The sequence below is a fragment of the Coffea arabica genome, chromosome 5c (genome assembly GCF_036785885.1).
Source record: "Coffea arabica cultivar ET-39 chromosome 5c, Coffea Arabica ET-39 HiFi, whole genome shotgun sequence".
Lineage (NCBI taxonomy): Eukaryota > Viridiplantae > Streptophyta > Magnoliopsida > Gentianales > Rubiaceae > Coffea > Coffea arabica.
The window spans coordinates 2435770-2452056 of record NC_092319.1 but is presented as its reverse complement, the minus strand read 5'-3'; the positions used below and the strand labels follow the sequence as shown (position 1 = coordinate 2452056).

The window sequence follows — 16287 nt, the reverse complement described above, 5'->3', positions numbered from 1 at the left end:
TATTACTTTTTTAGGCATATCTCAGCGTCCAGATCTCCAAATGACATGATTCTTGTGGCGTTAGAAAGCTTATTAAAGGTTTACAATTTATCTTTTGAGCAAGAACTGATTTGGCCTATTTGATGGTGTTTTGAGGTTTCAAAGTGATCCGTGTGTGGATCCGCACTGATCCGTGGTTGAATCCATGATCGGTGCTAGACTTCGTAAATGGCTTCACGCCGAACATCTCTAGATCCTTTTATGCTTTGTGCTCAGTCCAATGACAGGCACCGGATATTGGGCTGGTCTTCATTGGATATGTGACAGCCCCACCTCCCCCTAAGGCGAACCAAAGGGTTCGGCGGACCGCCTGCCCAGCTCTCGTCGGGACTCACTCACTTACTACAGTCCTCAAACAAATTACAATATAAATCTCAAATATTACATCAAATTCCCCAAGAATTACATATCATAAGCGAAGCGGAAACTAATTCCCAACTATACATAAAATGATTCCAAATCCAAATGGTACGAGATATATGCCATCTAGTCACGTGAATAAGTACTACAAGCCCTTCCTTCGCCTCGAGCCCTGTGGAGGAGAATAAAATATTTTTTTGGGATGAGCTAGAAACTCAGCGAGTAACCAGTCAAATCAGTAATCAAATCAGTTTCACAATAGTTCATTTCAATGATGTCATGAATCAGTAATCAAATGTACGTTTATTGCTCTCATGAGCCAGTGAAATCATTGTACTTAAACATCCAACGCTCAAATAGATCCAGTAGCAGTGAAACAGTAAGAGGGAGTCATTTGCTCCAAATGAACAGAGGTGGAGCCGTTGGTGTTCAGCACAGACTTCCCAAGAACTCAGTTAAGCCAAATCATGTCATGAACTCGCATGCGCGTACACATGATATGCAGTCGAGTAAATAATGCAAGAAACATTTCAAAAGTACTTTAGAAACAGTTTAGGGCCACTCACCAACCACGGCTCAGGAACCATCAATCATACGTCATTGCCTTGCTCAAGTTCAAGCCCTTCAACTCAAACTCAAAGCAATCAAATGCTTTCAAAGATCGGACAGCATTTCCCCTACATTTCCTTACTTTTCCATCCTACAAGCAACAACAATTCATCTTAAATCAACCACATACACATCATAGACTATCAAATACATCTTTCGGCACAATATCCATAATTGAAACTACACTTATCAGATTGAAACGAATCTTATGGCGTTTCGAAGCCAAGACATAAACCTACATTTCTTATGAATATCTCAAAAGCCAAATCATGCAATTTCATGGTCAAAAATGGAAAACTCCACGAAAACAGAAATCTGGGCGGGAAACCGGGTTCATGGGCAGTCAAGGATATTTTGGTCATTTCATAGGCTACAGTACTCAGATCGAGCTGAAATTTTACAGGCAGCTAGTTAACACCATTTTCTACAACTTCCATGTTTTAACCTAAGACTGATTTGGCCTCTAACATGCTCAAATAAATCCGGTCAGAACAGGGCAGATTTGAAACCCAAACCTGAAATTTCCGCACAAAGCTGAAATTTTCCGCAAATAACCACAATTAACGTACAAGAGAGCTATTTAACACCATTTAGAACCATCAATTCAAGGCTAACCATATCCATCATAGGAAAATAGAAAATTCCCAAAAAAATCAGAAATTTAACTAACTTCACTTTAATCCAAGAAATCTTCCATAAAATCACCTCTTAAGCCAACACAAGTCACTAATAAACCATTATTAAGAACAAAGAATGGATTGCTAGACATGATACCTTGAAATCTCAAGAAAGGTGATGGCTTAGAGTTCTTCTTCCCAAATTAGCTCCACAAACACCTTGGAATCTCCTTAGTAAACAACTTTTATGGAGTAATTTGCAATTCTATCGGTTAGAACTTAAGATTGGAGTAAGAAATTGGAATGAAAGATGAAGGTTTCTCTCTCTCTCTCTTGCTCTCAAAGTTTCAGCCATAAGAAGGAGAAAATGGCTTAATTTTTGGTCAAATTTTGGTTTTAGTAAAGTTGAGGTAAGATGGTCAAAAGTCCAACTTGAATCACAAAGTGACACTTGTCACCTCTTTAATGCATAGCTATCCTTTTGTCTCTCCAACACCCATCCATTTGGGTAACCTCTAATTATCTCTTAACACCTAGTATATTAATCCCGGTATACAAAACATAACCTAATTGGTCGAATTTATCGCACTTAACGCCACTAGTGGGTCCCACGTCCAATATACACTCTTTGTTTCTCATGAACTAATTTATACTAGAAAATGATTAGAAAACTATATTCATTATAAAAGTTTCTGGAAAATTTGGATAATAAAATAAAGTAAGAGAAATGCACACGGAAAATAAAATAAACAAGGAAAATTTCCCTTTTTTTTTCCTTCAGGCGTCACAGGATAAATGTGCGAAAACACGATTTTTTGAATCCAATTGAGCCTATTCCTACCCTATTTAGGATATATCTTCAAGAAACTATAAATAGGGGTTTTTAGGTCATTTTTAGGTGGAAAACATTAGTCTAGTCTAGTTTTAACATCTTTTCATAATTTATTCTTGAGAGATCAAGATCAAACGGAGGCGAATCAAGGAGCATGCAAGGAGAAGATTGGAGCAAACAACTGAAAAGTTTTCTTACTCTTTCTCTCATCTTTGTAGCAACTTTTTAAATTCGTGGTTTTAACTTCTAAATCATGTTGAGATAAATTGTTTCTAGGGTTAGGGTTTTAATAAAGGAATTTGATTAATTTTTCTAGTTTAATTTCTTGTTTTTTACTATGATTTATTTATCTTGCTCTTAATGCATGTTTATGCTTGATCACCATGAACATGAATGTTGGGTTTGTGTCAACTTGAGAAAGGAGATACAACCGTGCGCTAGATAGATAAATACACATAGACTAATCACAAGAGTAGGTTAGAGTATGTGTGACGCACCTATATCACTGAGAATTTTAATGGGTTTAATTGAAATCCTATGACCATCAAGAGAGGCATAGGATAGGATTTAATTAAACATACTTTAGCTGCATCGAGAGGTGGTCTAAAATATAGATATGTGATGCATTCATAACTTGGTAAGAAATTAACTAGATAATTGATTCAAATTTTGAATTAAAATATGAAACCCTACACTCACGTCTATTGTTTTCTCACCACTACTTTATTTAAATTGATTGTTTCTTTTATGGCTTAAGTAGAAAATACACTCCTTAAATTTGAATTTTGTTATTTTGTTAGAATAATTAAAGTAGAAAATTAACTCGTTTCTGTGGGTTCGACCTTGAAATATTTCAGGTAAATTATTACTACGATTGACCCTATATGCTTGCAAGAATTTGTCGATCAGTGGTTAGATGTTTGTAGACCAAAGGAAGAAGCAGGTTTGGGGATTAGAAATATTGTTCAGTGTAATACCTGTTTGATGCTCAAATTGATTTCGAATATATGTACAAAAAAAAAAGACACTTTATGGGTGAGGTGGATCCACTCGGTTAAGCTGAATAAATGCAGCCTCCGGGAAATCAAAATACCTACTGAATGTTCCTCGATTTGGAGGAAGATTCTTAAAATCAGAAACACTACTAAGCTTCTGATCAGTGTTGATATTAGCGCTGGAAAGGGCACTTCTTTCTGGTTTGATAATTGGCTCTCTTTGGGACCCCTCTACCTGAAATTTTCTGAATCTTTGCTTAGAGACCTAAAGCTATCTAAGCTATCTAAAAGTGGCTGATTTGATTATGAATAGTGAATAGATCTGGGCTATTGGAAGACGTTTTAATGCTAAGGTGCGAGAGCTTAAAGACTGTGCTCCAATCTTAGTGCAATACCAAATGCAGGATTGTGTAAGGTGGACAGCAACAGCAAATGGACTACTTTATGTTAAGTCTACTATGGAAAAATTTTTTCACACAGGAAGTAAGGTATCTTGATTCAAGCTTATCTGGGGGAGTGTCCATATACCAAAATTTGTGTTTGTACTGTGGTTAGCAGTACAACATAAACTTCTAAGGGTAGACTTGCTAGATGGGGAGTAGCAAATGTCTCTCCAATTTGTGTTCTGTGCAATCAAGAAAATGAGACGATTGAGCATCTATTCTTCCAATGGACTTTTTCTGGTTGCATATTGGAAAAACTACAGAGACTTTGTTTGGTATATAGATGCTCTTTACCATGGGATGAAGAAGTAACGTGATGGTCTCAACATGCTAGCTCAAGCTCCTTTGTGTCTAAAATCAGGCCTCATGTTTTTGCAACCACTGTTTGGCATATATGGCAAGAAAGAAACAAAAGGATATTTTAGCATTCATCTGTAGGAACATTGAAATTTATGGAGAATATTACTAGAGTGATTTGGCTGTCCGCGCTTTCTTGATCCAAAGCTCCAAGGACTAAGACTAATTGGCAATTGATTAATAGGTTTAGCTTTTAATGTTGTTAGCTTTTCTACCTGTTCTGTACAGTGCTGATATTGCACTAGAAGTTTTGTTGATGTAGGAGGTTTATTCCTTTGTAGGGTTATATTGTACAGATCAATAAAAGCAACTTTCTCTTGCCAAAAAAAAAAAAAAAAAAGATAGCAATGCATAGATTTATAAATCTATTTTCCCATTTTCTTTCCTGCTATTTTCTTGAAAATTTTCCCTCGTGATTTTGCATATGTTATCACCTGATTGTTGGAGAGATGAAATTAGGCTTTAGAGATGAAGAAAATACAGGAAAAAAAAGAAATTAGTAATGAAAAAAATATAGAAAAAATGACAAGATTAGTAAAATCGGGATTTACAGAGTTTTTGACGTGCAATTTTTAAAAGAGACACGAATAGGAAGCCTAGCCAGTTTTTGGTTCGACTAGTCAGACTGGCCTATTCAGTACAAGTTTAAAAACACATTTGCAGAGACGTTTTACTATCCCGCTCTCCTCCTCCATAAAATTTTTTTTAAAAAAAAGGGTATTAAGAATGGCCAAGAACAAATGCGGAATGGCTATTGATAAGGGAGAGCTTGAATAGTGTACAACCTTTTAAACAAATTATAACTCACTATAAATAACTCTGTTTAATATTCTAACAGAGTTTTGTTATTATAGCAATTGTTTACGTCAGTTAGTACATATCAATTATGTCAAGGTCTAATCAAGAGGCCATTTTATTTTTCTTTTAATATAAATAGAAATATGTGGAACAAAATTTATAAATTTGGAACAAAATTCATGGAGTCTTTTATTACACCATTCATTTATTAATATCAATACAAAGTAATCTATTCGTCCCATTTTAATAGTCTGTTGTTCATTCATTTTCACTTCAATTCGCGCAAATCTTCACTTAGAAAATGCTTTTTATTAGTGAATTGGTTTCACTCGAAACATCGAACCAATGATGTTTGCTACTAAGGAGGTCGTTTATTAGCTCATTCGTGAGCCCAACCTAGGACCCACTTTTCAATTAAAAATTAATTAAATTTTAATTTCTCTAAGAATATTTTATTTAATGTACTTATTAACAATGAGTATAATCTACTTTATTCATTAATTACTTAGATTCATAGTTTGAATAGTATAATTTTTATAGTACTGTTATTGTAATTAATGTTTTTGTTTTAACCGGCAAAGCCTTGCACACGGGGAGGGACGCCAACGAGTGATATTATCTCCCTCAAGTCTCCCAGACTCCCTAGCAACGAGCCGTCTATATTTAGTTTTGCATGAGGGTGTGATGGCAAAGACCAAACTAGAGTTAAGCATTTTTGGGTTTAGAAACTGTGAAGGAAAGCCACAACCCCAGCTACTGAAGACCCTTTCCACTGCAATTTTCCAAGACAAAGAGGTGAGCCAAGGAAATAAAATGTAACAACTCAAGCACATGATGAAAGACTTGACCAACTATCATTTTATAATCATAAAAAATGGCTTTGTTCCTTTCTTTCCACATCTCCCAGCAGATTAATAAGGGGACTATCTACGTCAGCTCGGCCATTGTTGACCTCCCCGAAGAGTGCATCCACCAATTCTGCAAATGAAGCATAATATCCTTTGATGGTGGTACTTTCAAACCCAATTTCTACTCTATTCTCTTCCACACCTGCACTGCCAGTTGACATCCAAGGAAGCAGTGGACGAAACTGTCCTAATTATCACAGAATGCAAACTTCAAGGGGAGATTAAAACCAAATTGTTGTAGGACATCTGGAAATGGCAGGATGAAATTAATCAGTCTCCACATAAAGACCAATACCTTTGATGGCATTCGCCTGCTCATCCTCCTGCATATCATTGAGCTTGAAGGTTGCCGAAGCATTTCCATTGCTAAGGATACCTAAAACGTACCATTTGCAGATGGACACTAGACCATCAGATCCTTACCCTGGGAGAGCTACGTATGAGACCGTAAAATCTGCATTTTTTTCTTGATGTGTGAGAACCAACTCTACTTGGCCCAAGTTCCAGTCGTTATCTTGCAACAAATCTCGAACACGAACATTTGGCAATGGCACTTGAACCTTTTGGCTAGCAAGAGGACCGGAGCCAAACCAATTATCGTACTAGAATGAGGAGCTACCATCCCTTATTAATACTTGCAAGTTTTCTTCCACCAAACTTCGGACCTGTGACAAACCTTCTCAGCAATAGCATACTTAGAGTGAATGAACCGAGCCAATAAAGTTTCAGTAGACCGCAACTTCCACCATAGTTTGCACCCAAAAGCGTTCACACTGTCTTCCAGTTGGCACAACCCCAAATCATTTTCCTGTGCTGGCTTGCACACATTTCTCCATTTAATCCAATGTCTTTTATCCAGTCCATCTGCTTCCCCCTAGAAAAAAGAGGACATAATCCTCTCCAACTAGCCCAACACACTCTTAGGTGGCTGTAAAACTATAAAAGCATATAATGGTATAGCAGCCAGAACATGTTTGATTAAAATTATCTGGCCACCAGTTGACAGCAACTTGTTCTTCCAGCCCACCAACTTTTGTCTCATCTTCTCAACTAACTGTTAAAAGTGTTCTTTCTTACCTTTACCTTTGAAAAGCTTGCTCCTAATCAACAAAGGGGAGATCCATCTACTGAAACCCCGTCCACCGAGCCATTAGTCGTTTCCTAGCAAACCAAACGACGGTCTCCTCTTGAAAAAATTACAACATCATCCGTAAATGCTAGGTGTGACACTGGCATGCAGCCACAGCCAAGAACATATGGTTGCACCGTTCCCATCAAGATTAAGCTCTTCAAGCCTCTACTAAGCGCCTCTAACACCATATAAAAAGAAAAGGAGAAAGGTGATCCCTTTGTTTCAATGACTTGTTTGCAAAAATCCATATGGCTTCCTGTTGACAAGGATTGAAAACCAGGTGGAAGAGAGGCTATTCATAACCAGGGAGAAAAAATAAGGATGGAACCCAAAATAGCCCAACAATAGGGACAAAAAACGCCATGAGACACGATCAAATGCCTTTATCATATCAACCTTGAGTATTACATTGTGCCCCCTGACCTTTTTATCAATTGAGTTAACCATCTCCTGTGCAAGTAAGATACTATCTGAGATCTCTCTTCCACTGACAAAATTGAATTGTTCTGGTGAGATGAGAGTGGGAAGAACAATTTTAATTCAATTACTAAGAATTTTAGTGAAGACCTTATTGATAAAGGTACAAAGACTAATTGGCCTGAAGTCTGCAAATGTCGTAGGCACCTCCTTCTTTGGAATTAATACCACCAGAGTACTTGCAATACCCTTAGGTAGTGGAACTCCACATATGAATTCTCGAGCAGCTCGGAAGACATCTTCTGCAATGATCTCCCAACAATGAGTATAAAAGCAACCCGCAAATCCATCGCTATCAGCTACACTTTGCCCATCCAATTCAAACACTGCCCTTTCAACTTCCTCTAGAGTGACTTCCTCTATCAGTTGGTCATTCTGTAGAGGCGTTACAAGGGTAGGAACATTGTTTCATAGCTCCAAAGTTGCTTGTCTATTTAACAATGAAGAATCTACTAACAAGGACTTGAAGAAATCCACAGCCGATGCACCAATGTTGTCATCTCCCTCAATGTAGACCGCCTCCAAGCTTTTAATTTTCTACATAGAAAGCCAAACTCACTTATCTAAAAGTGCAGAGTGAAAATATCTTGTGTTCGAATCACCTTCTTTTAACCACCTTACTCTAGCTTTCTATTTCCAAGAAACTTCTTCGGCCGCCAAATGCTTTAGCAGAGCAGCATTTGCCTGACTCCATTGCAGATGCATTGCTTCTATTTCCTTTCTTCTAGTTGTAATTCCTTTTGTTTAACTTCTTCTTGAGCTTTAGCTATGTTATCAAAAATGTTCCCAAAGGACACCTTATTCCATTCACGCAAAACCTATTTAAGTCTCTTCAATTTTATGACAAACCTCGCCATACCGTAGCCTAAAGCCGGCTGATCCCAACTGCTTCGAACCACAGTGAGAAAGCTAGGGTTATTAACCCACATATATTGAAACCTAAATGATCGTGTTCCCAAGCTCAAGCATGGCTGGAGTTACAACAATAATGGACTTGATCTGAAGTTGCACGATTAAGGTGTTGTACTTCTGAGTTAGGAAAGAGGCGCTGCCATTCAAGATTCATTAGGAACTTATCCAATCTCTTGCACACTTACCTACCATGATGAACGCCAGTCCAAGTGTAACAACTTTCAGACAGAGTAATATGTTTCAGACTATAGTGTTATAACAGATGCAGTGGAATAAAAGAACAAACAGGAGCATACAAGAACAACTTGGGGGAAATCAGATTTTATTAGGATTGTAATCAGAATAATTTACAGACTAAAATAAGGTGTATATATATACAACCAAACAGATTGGACCCAAAAATAGGCCCAAAATAAGATCCGAAATAAAACAGACACGGTAACTAATATATACCGTAAGCGAGGCCCCCATACAGCTTCGCGAAGGTCGAAGATCTAATTCAAGACATCTCAACAAATCTCCAGCTTGACTTGAATCTTCCCCGAAAAAGATGTGACAGACGCACTAATGAAGTGCCAGATGTACTCAGAGAATTATCTCTAAGTACCATCAGAATGCCCATAAGGGCCATCAGGAACTTAGGACATTTAGCAAATTCAAACAATGTTTGAACCTGCTATGAGGGACCGGCTTGGTGAACATATCAGCAGGATTGTCAGCAGTGCCAATTTTCTTCACCTTGATCCTTGTCTCAGATCTCAAGAAGTGATATCGGACATCAATGTATTTAGTCCTCTCATGATGAACTTGATCCTTGGCTAGATATATTGCACTGAGACTATCACAATATATATTAGCCTGATCCTGATGTAGGCCAAGATCTCCAACCAGTCCCTTTAACCAAATTCCCTCTTTAGCAACCTCCATCAGTGCCATATACTCTGCCTCAGTAGTGGACAGAGTCACTGTAGGTTGTAGAGTTGCTTTCCAACTAACTATAGAATGTCCAAGAGTGAAAACATAACCAGTCATCGACCTTCTACTATCAACATCTCCAGTATAATCAGAATCTAAATAGCCTGTAACCAAACACTCTATATCACCTCTATAGATGAGACCAACATCAGATGTACCCCTCAAGTACCGAAAAATTCGCTTCACGGCTAGCCAGTGCTCCTTCCCAGGATTAGCCATAAATCTGTTAATAACACTGACTGTATGTGCTAGATCAGATCTAGTGCAGACCATGGCATACATCAAACTACCCACTGTACTAGAATAGGAAACCTTAGCCATATACTCTATCTCGGCTTCTGACTGTGGTGCGAGTGTAATTGATAGTTGAGCATTCGCTGCACTTGGAGTATTCAAGGGTTTTGCTGTAGACATGCCAAATTTGGATAGTATCTTTTCAATATAGCTCTTCTGTGATAAGAAAAGCTTCTTCTGACTTCTATCCCTGAAAATCTCCATTCCCAGAATTTTCTGTGCTGCAACCAAGTCTTTCATCTCAAACTCTGCACTGAGAAGACTTTTCAACTTATGCATATCAGGTTTGTTTCTCGCAGCTATGAGCATATCATCTACATATATAATCAAATAGATCATCGAACCATCTTCAAGTTTGTTGTGATATACACAACAATCATACTGACTTCTATTGTAGCCTAACTCAATCATGTAGCCGTCAAATCTTTTGTACCACTGCCTTGGGGACTGTTTTAATCCACACAAAGATTTCTTCAACTTGCATACATAATTTTCTTTTCCCGGAACATGGAATCCATCTGGCTGAATCATATAAATCTCTTCATCAAACTCTCCATGTAGGAAAGCTGTCTTCATGTCTAGCTGCTCAAGTTTTAAGTCCTGATGTGCAACCATTGCTAGTAGCACCCTGATAGAAGTGCGTCTGACCACTGGTGAGAAAATCTCATTGTAGTCTACTCCTTCTCTTTGAGTGAACCCTCTTGCAACAACACGTGCTTTATACTTGATGCCCTCAGCTGGAGAAATTCCTTCCTTCCTTTTAAAGATTCATTTCCAAGTCACAACCTTTCTCTCTGCTGGCTGTTTGACCAATTCCCAAGTGCCGTTCTTGTGTAACGACTCCATTTCATCACCCATTGCAGTAAGTCATTGAGCTGACTCACTGCCTGAAATAGCTTCTCTATAGGTAGAGGGCTCGGGAGAATCCACCTCCTCAGCAACCTAAAGTGCATAACCTACAAAATCTCGATACCTACTAGGAGTTTGTACTCCCACTCTCCTCGTACGATCATAAGCAATACCATGCTGCTGAGTTTCTGACGCAGTATGGAATATAGGTGCCAACCTTTCTGCTGATGTAGGTTCTGGAGACTCTACTTCTGCAGGAGGTTCAGTTTCACAGGATAGCTGTTGATGATCACTAAATTGCTGCTATGATTCAAAACCATTTTGAATGATTTGTAACTCCACCTGTTTATCAACACCTGTACTTTCTTCAACAACAGTCTTCACAGGGGAGTTAAGTATAGAGTTTTCATCAAAAATTACACTTCTACTAAGTATAACTTTCTTTTCTGAGGGTGAGTAGATTCTATACCCTTTAACCCCATCTCCATATCCCAGAAACACTCCCTTTTTAGCCCTTGGTTCTAGTTTGCCCTCACTGACATGATAATACGCAGTACAACCAAAAGCCTTCAAATTTGAGTAAGTAGAGGACATACCAGACCACACTTCATAAGGTATCTTGCAGTCTATACCTGTATGAGGTGCACGATTGATCAAGAAGCAGGCCGTGCTCACTGCTTCCGCCCAGAACCTCATTGGCAACTCAGCATTGAAAAGCATACACCATGCTCTCTCTAGAAGTGTCTGATTCATGAGTTCTGCTACACCATTTTGTTGTGGTGTGTGTCAAACTGTGTGATGCCGAGCAATTCCTTCATCTTTGCAGAACTCATCGAACTCCTTTGAACAGAATTCCAGACCATTATCAGTTCTCAGCCTTTTAATCTTCTTTCCAGTTTAATTCTCCACTAAGGCCTTCCACTGCTTGAAGTTCTTGAAAGCTTCACTTTTTTCCTTTATAATGATTACCCAAGTCATCCTTGCATAATCATCAATCATGGATAAAAAATACCGACAGCCTCCCAAAGACTCAACTCGCGAAGGACCCCAACAGTCAGAATGGATGTAATCCAGTGTGCCTTTTGTCCTATGAATTGCCTTCCCAAACTTTCTGCGATGTAGTTTACCGAAAGTGCAATGTTCACAGAATCTAAGATCGGTGACCTTGTGGCTTTCTAGAAAATCACGTTTAGACAGAATCTGCATCCCCCTTTCACTCATATGACCAAGCCTAATGTGCCACAGCTTGGTCATATCAGACCTGCGATCTTCAGAAGACGCAACAGTAGTAGCAGCAGAACCTGTTAGCGTAGAACCTTGTAAGATGTACAGGGTGCCATGTTTAACTCCTTTGAGAACCACTAATGAACCTTTACTGATGCACAACTCTCCACTTCCTCCGCTGAACCTGAAACCCTTACTGTCAATAGTACTAAGTGATATCAGATTCTTCGTCATTTTTGGGACGTGCCTGACTTCGTTCAGTGTGACAATTTTTCCAGTATGTGTCCTGGTCTTAATCGAACCGATTCCAACAGCCTTGCAGATAGCGCTATTAGCCATCACGACATTTCTGCCATCTATCTGCTCATGTGTTGTAAACCATTCCCTATTTGGACATTTGTGATAGGGCGCCCCAGAATCAAGAACCCACACATCAGAGTGATGTGTTGGTTCGTTTGCAATTAGGGCCAAGTCTTCTTCTGAATTTTCCGCTTCCTTTTCTGCAACTGAAGCTGAAGCGTGTTGTTTTTCCTGCTATTTCTTCTTCTTAGGACAATCAGATTTTCAATGACTATTTTCCTTGCAATAGTTACAGACATCATCCGGCTTGGGACCTATAGAGAACTGCTTCTTGTTTCCGGACTTCTTTTTCCCCAATTTTCCTTTACCATTGCTGACAACTAGCCCAACAGCCTGATTATCTGTAACATTACCAGCCGCCTTATGGCACAACTCTCTACTATGCAGTGCTGATCTTACTTCTTCTAAAGTCACTGTATCTTTACCGCCAATGAAAAACTGAACAAAATTCTCATACGATAACGGTAGAGACACTAGCAGAATCAACGCGGCATCCTCATCCTCAATTTTAACATCAATATTACGCAAATTCAAGAAGAATTGTATTTAATTGATCTAAATGTTCTCGAAGAGAAGTACCTTCCTGCATATGCAGACCGAACAGACGTTGCTTTAGGAGCAACTTGTTGGTTAAAGACTTCGTCATATAGAGACTTTCAAGTTTAACCTACAAACCCGCAGCAGTTTCTTCACCGGCGACTTCAGTGATGACATCATCTGCCAGGCACAGCATGATTGCCAAGTGAGCCTTTTCCTCCAGACTCATCGACTCTTCATCAACGGAATCCGATTTCTTCTTCATCAGCGGACTCCACAGACCCTGTTGCTTTAACAGAGCCCGTATCTTGATCTGCCATAGACTGAAACTATTTCTCCCGATGAACTTGTCGATCTTGATGTTCAAAGCAAACATGTTATTGCGTGATCCGAGCCCTAGGACAAACCTAGAGCTCTGATACCGGTTTGTTATAACAGATGCAGCGGAACAGAAGAACGAACAGGAGTAGACAAGAACAACTTGGGGGAAATCAGATTTTATTAGAGTTGTAATCGGAATAGTTTACAGACTAAAATAAGGTGTATATATATACAACAAAACAGACTGGACCCAAAAATAGGCCCAAAACAAGACCCGAAATAAAACAGATACGGTAACTAATATATACCATAAGCGAGACCCCCGTATAGCTCAGCGAAGGTCGAAGATTTAATTCAAGGCATCTCAACACATAGATTGAAATACAATCAGCAAATTTCACCATTGCATTCAAGTTCTGTAGTGCTCGGCCCAAGTCTTCATCAATGGACGCAGCAACATTAAAGTCACCACCTATCAGCCACGGCTTAGAAACCAAGCCACCCGACAAAGAAACTAAGTCCGACGATAAAGATCTTCTTTCAATTTGTGAACATTTAGCATATATAAAGAAACAATAAGAAACAAAATCCACGACTCCTAAGCAACAGCCAAATGAATAAATTGATCTGCATTAATTACTACATCTACTGCAAAACCTGCCTTCCACATGACCCATATTTTATTGGAAAAGTTACTAACACCAAGATGGAAGCCAAACTTGGCTGTAAAACCATCTAATTGTTCCCGCTCAACCATAGGCTCTAAGATTACTAAAAACGACACTGAATGAAACCTTATTAACTTCTTTAAACGATGCAAAAAGGCACGACCAACTATGCCCCTTATATTCCGCACCAAAATACTCGTCATAATTAAAATTGGGAGAAAGATTCTGTGGATTACTTTGAAAACTGCCTAGTTACAACAGTCTTTGGTAAGTTTAGAAATCGCCTTCATTGCCAACGTTTGGCTAATTGCGTCTCCTTTTGGGGTATTGGAAAGAGGTGGTCTACTTTTTTCTTGAATTGAATAAAGTCCTCCACCAGCATTTCACGAGGTTTACTTTGATGTTGCTGTCCCTCAATATCCAAGACTGAGTCTAGGTTTCCTCTTCATTTAGAATAAAGCTTCCGGTAATCTATAATAGAGCTAGCGAAGGTGTTGTAATCTGTCAAGGGGAGTTGTGGTAGCGATTTTGTTTGTGGTTCTAATGGCTACTGCAATGTCTCACACTACAACACTGTTGATGCCTACTGATGCAAAACTTCACTCTGCCCCAGCTCCAATGGAATTACCTGCTAGTGCACAACTTTATTCTGTGGTTGCTCCATTGGAGTTTCCAAGGTTTTGGTCTGGTGCTGCCATTGCACCACTGAGGTTAATTTTTTGGAAGCGCTCCGGCTATGATTCAAATCCATTGATTGCTGGTCACTCGTTGGTTGTTGCGAGCTAGGGTTGTGACTATTATGTTGTACCGTTAGTGTCAAGTGATTGTCCGGGACTAAGTCCTTCAGCATCATTTGCTCCTCCACAATTGATTGTCCGAATTTGAAGATGCTAGTTGCTATCTGACAAAGTGTGATTTCGTTCCTCTGAGTGATTGTGACCATCCTTTGGGATCCAAATTTCTGTTGTCCCATCGCCCCCCCAATATTCCCGTCCTTATTATCAGGTTGCTTCCTTGAACTACTAAATTGTCTACAAGCACTACTATGGTGTCCAAGTTTCTTATAGTTCACACAATAATCATGTAAATTCTGGTACTCAACTCGCTGCCAAAAACCATTGGACCAATTCCAGATCCAAACACATTCAGGAAGGGGCCGTGGTAGATCCATGTCAACAAAAATCCTTGCCACTGCCGGCCTAGCAAGCATTGTTGTCGATGCGCCCAGCCTTAAGGGTTCACATACCAATTTAGATATGGAAAACAAGGGTCCCTTGTTAAAAAGATGTACTAGAAGGCACAGCAACCGGATCTAGATTGGGACAATCGACGATTCCATGTCCAGCGAAAGGTTGGAGACCACTTAAATACCCTCATGCCAAATCCTTGAAAAGACTAGAATCCATGAAGCCAACACCTACCGAAATTATCTTCCAACTCGAATCTGATTAAGATGTGTTGAGGGTCAAGAAGTCCTAAGGATATAGGACCCTTAAAGCCGAGAGCCAAGAATTCTTTTCTGAGCCCTTCCATGGACGGCCGACCTTTGGAAATTTTCTAAAGAGCACAAACTTGAAAGGAGCAGCGAGGAGCCAAACATCTTCCCCTGAAAAGGATAATGTTGGTTCCTCCCTATAAAGTTCACTAGGTTTGAGACAAGAAGTTGGCGTTAAGGTAGGAGAAGAAAAGGAGATTATGGCCCTATTTGGCAAATGAGTTTTTTCGAGTGTTTGTTTAAAATTTTGCTATAATTTACTGTAAAAATTGTGAAAATTTTTTTTGAAGTGTGTAAATTTTGGATAGTTTGAAATATATATTTTAAAAACTTTGAAAAGTTTTGGAGATTACTGTAACTAAAGTTATTAAAAAATTTGTAGCAAATAAACTTAGCCGAAAATTTATTTGTCAAACATGCCCTATATCTGTGAAGGAACATTTTGATGGTAATGGATGCATAGGTTGCCCTTCACCCGAAGGATGAAGGGCAGCCATGGCTAACCCTAGAATTCAAAATAAGCAAGAGAGGGAGAGATGTTGAGAGAGAAAGGGAGAAAGGTATGGTGATTAGTCAAACTTCTGATATTGGTTTAATGGTATTTTAAGAAAATAGTAGACTAGATTTATTCTTTTAAAAGTTAAGCAGCTTTACTTAAACTATGTACAAAAAAATACTACCAAAATGGAACAGAGGGAGTAATTAGGACACAATTTATCAAGCAAAAAGCTTTTTAAAGAAGCACGCAAGTAAAAATAAATTCAGCCTTGTATTCTCTATGTGTAGCCATTTCCAACTGTTAAACATTCTTTTTCTATTATCTAAAACTCATTGAAACAATTGGTGCTCAACGCATTTAACACAAAAAAAGTTAGAATAATTATTTTTTGGCAACAAAGAAATAAATAAATGGTGCATAAAACAGAACTAGCTAATGTATCAAAAGCACTAAATAAGTGTCCAATCAAGGAAGCTTCTATTTTTTTCGCTAATATAGAGGAATTTCAGGCAAAATGTAACCTGATTTTTTTGTTAGATTATTAGATTATGTTCATTAATGCAAGCATCTTTCACTAAAATAGAGA

General features: G+C 38.7%; 1 long non-coding RNA gene across 1 annotated transcript; it reads right to left on the bottom strand.

Moving 5' to 3' along the window:
* Window positions 1-433: 433 nt before the first annotated feature.
* Window positions 434-1920, bottom strand: LOC140007416 (uncharacterized). The gene is made up of 3 exons (XR_011814725.1): window positions 1783-1920; window positions 966-1099; window positions 434-571 (listed from the first exon to the last, which is right to left on the bottom strand). It is a non-coding gene; the product is annotated as an uncharacterized lncRNA (long non-coding RNA).
* Window positions 1921-16287: the final 14367 nt, after the last annotated feature.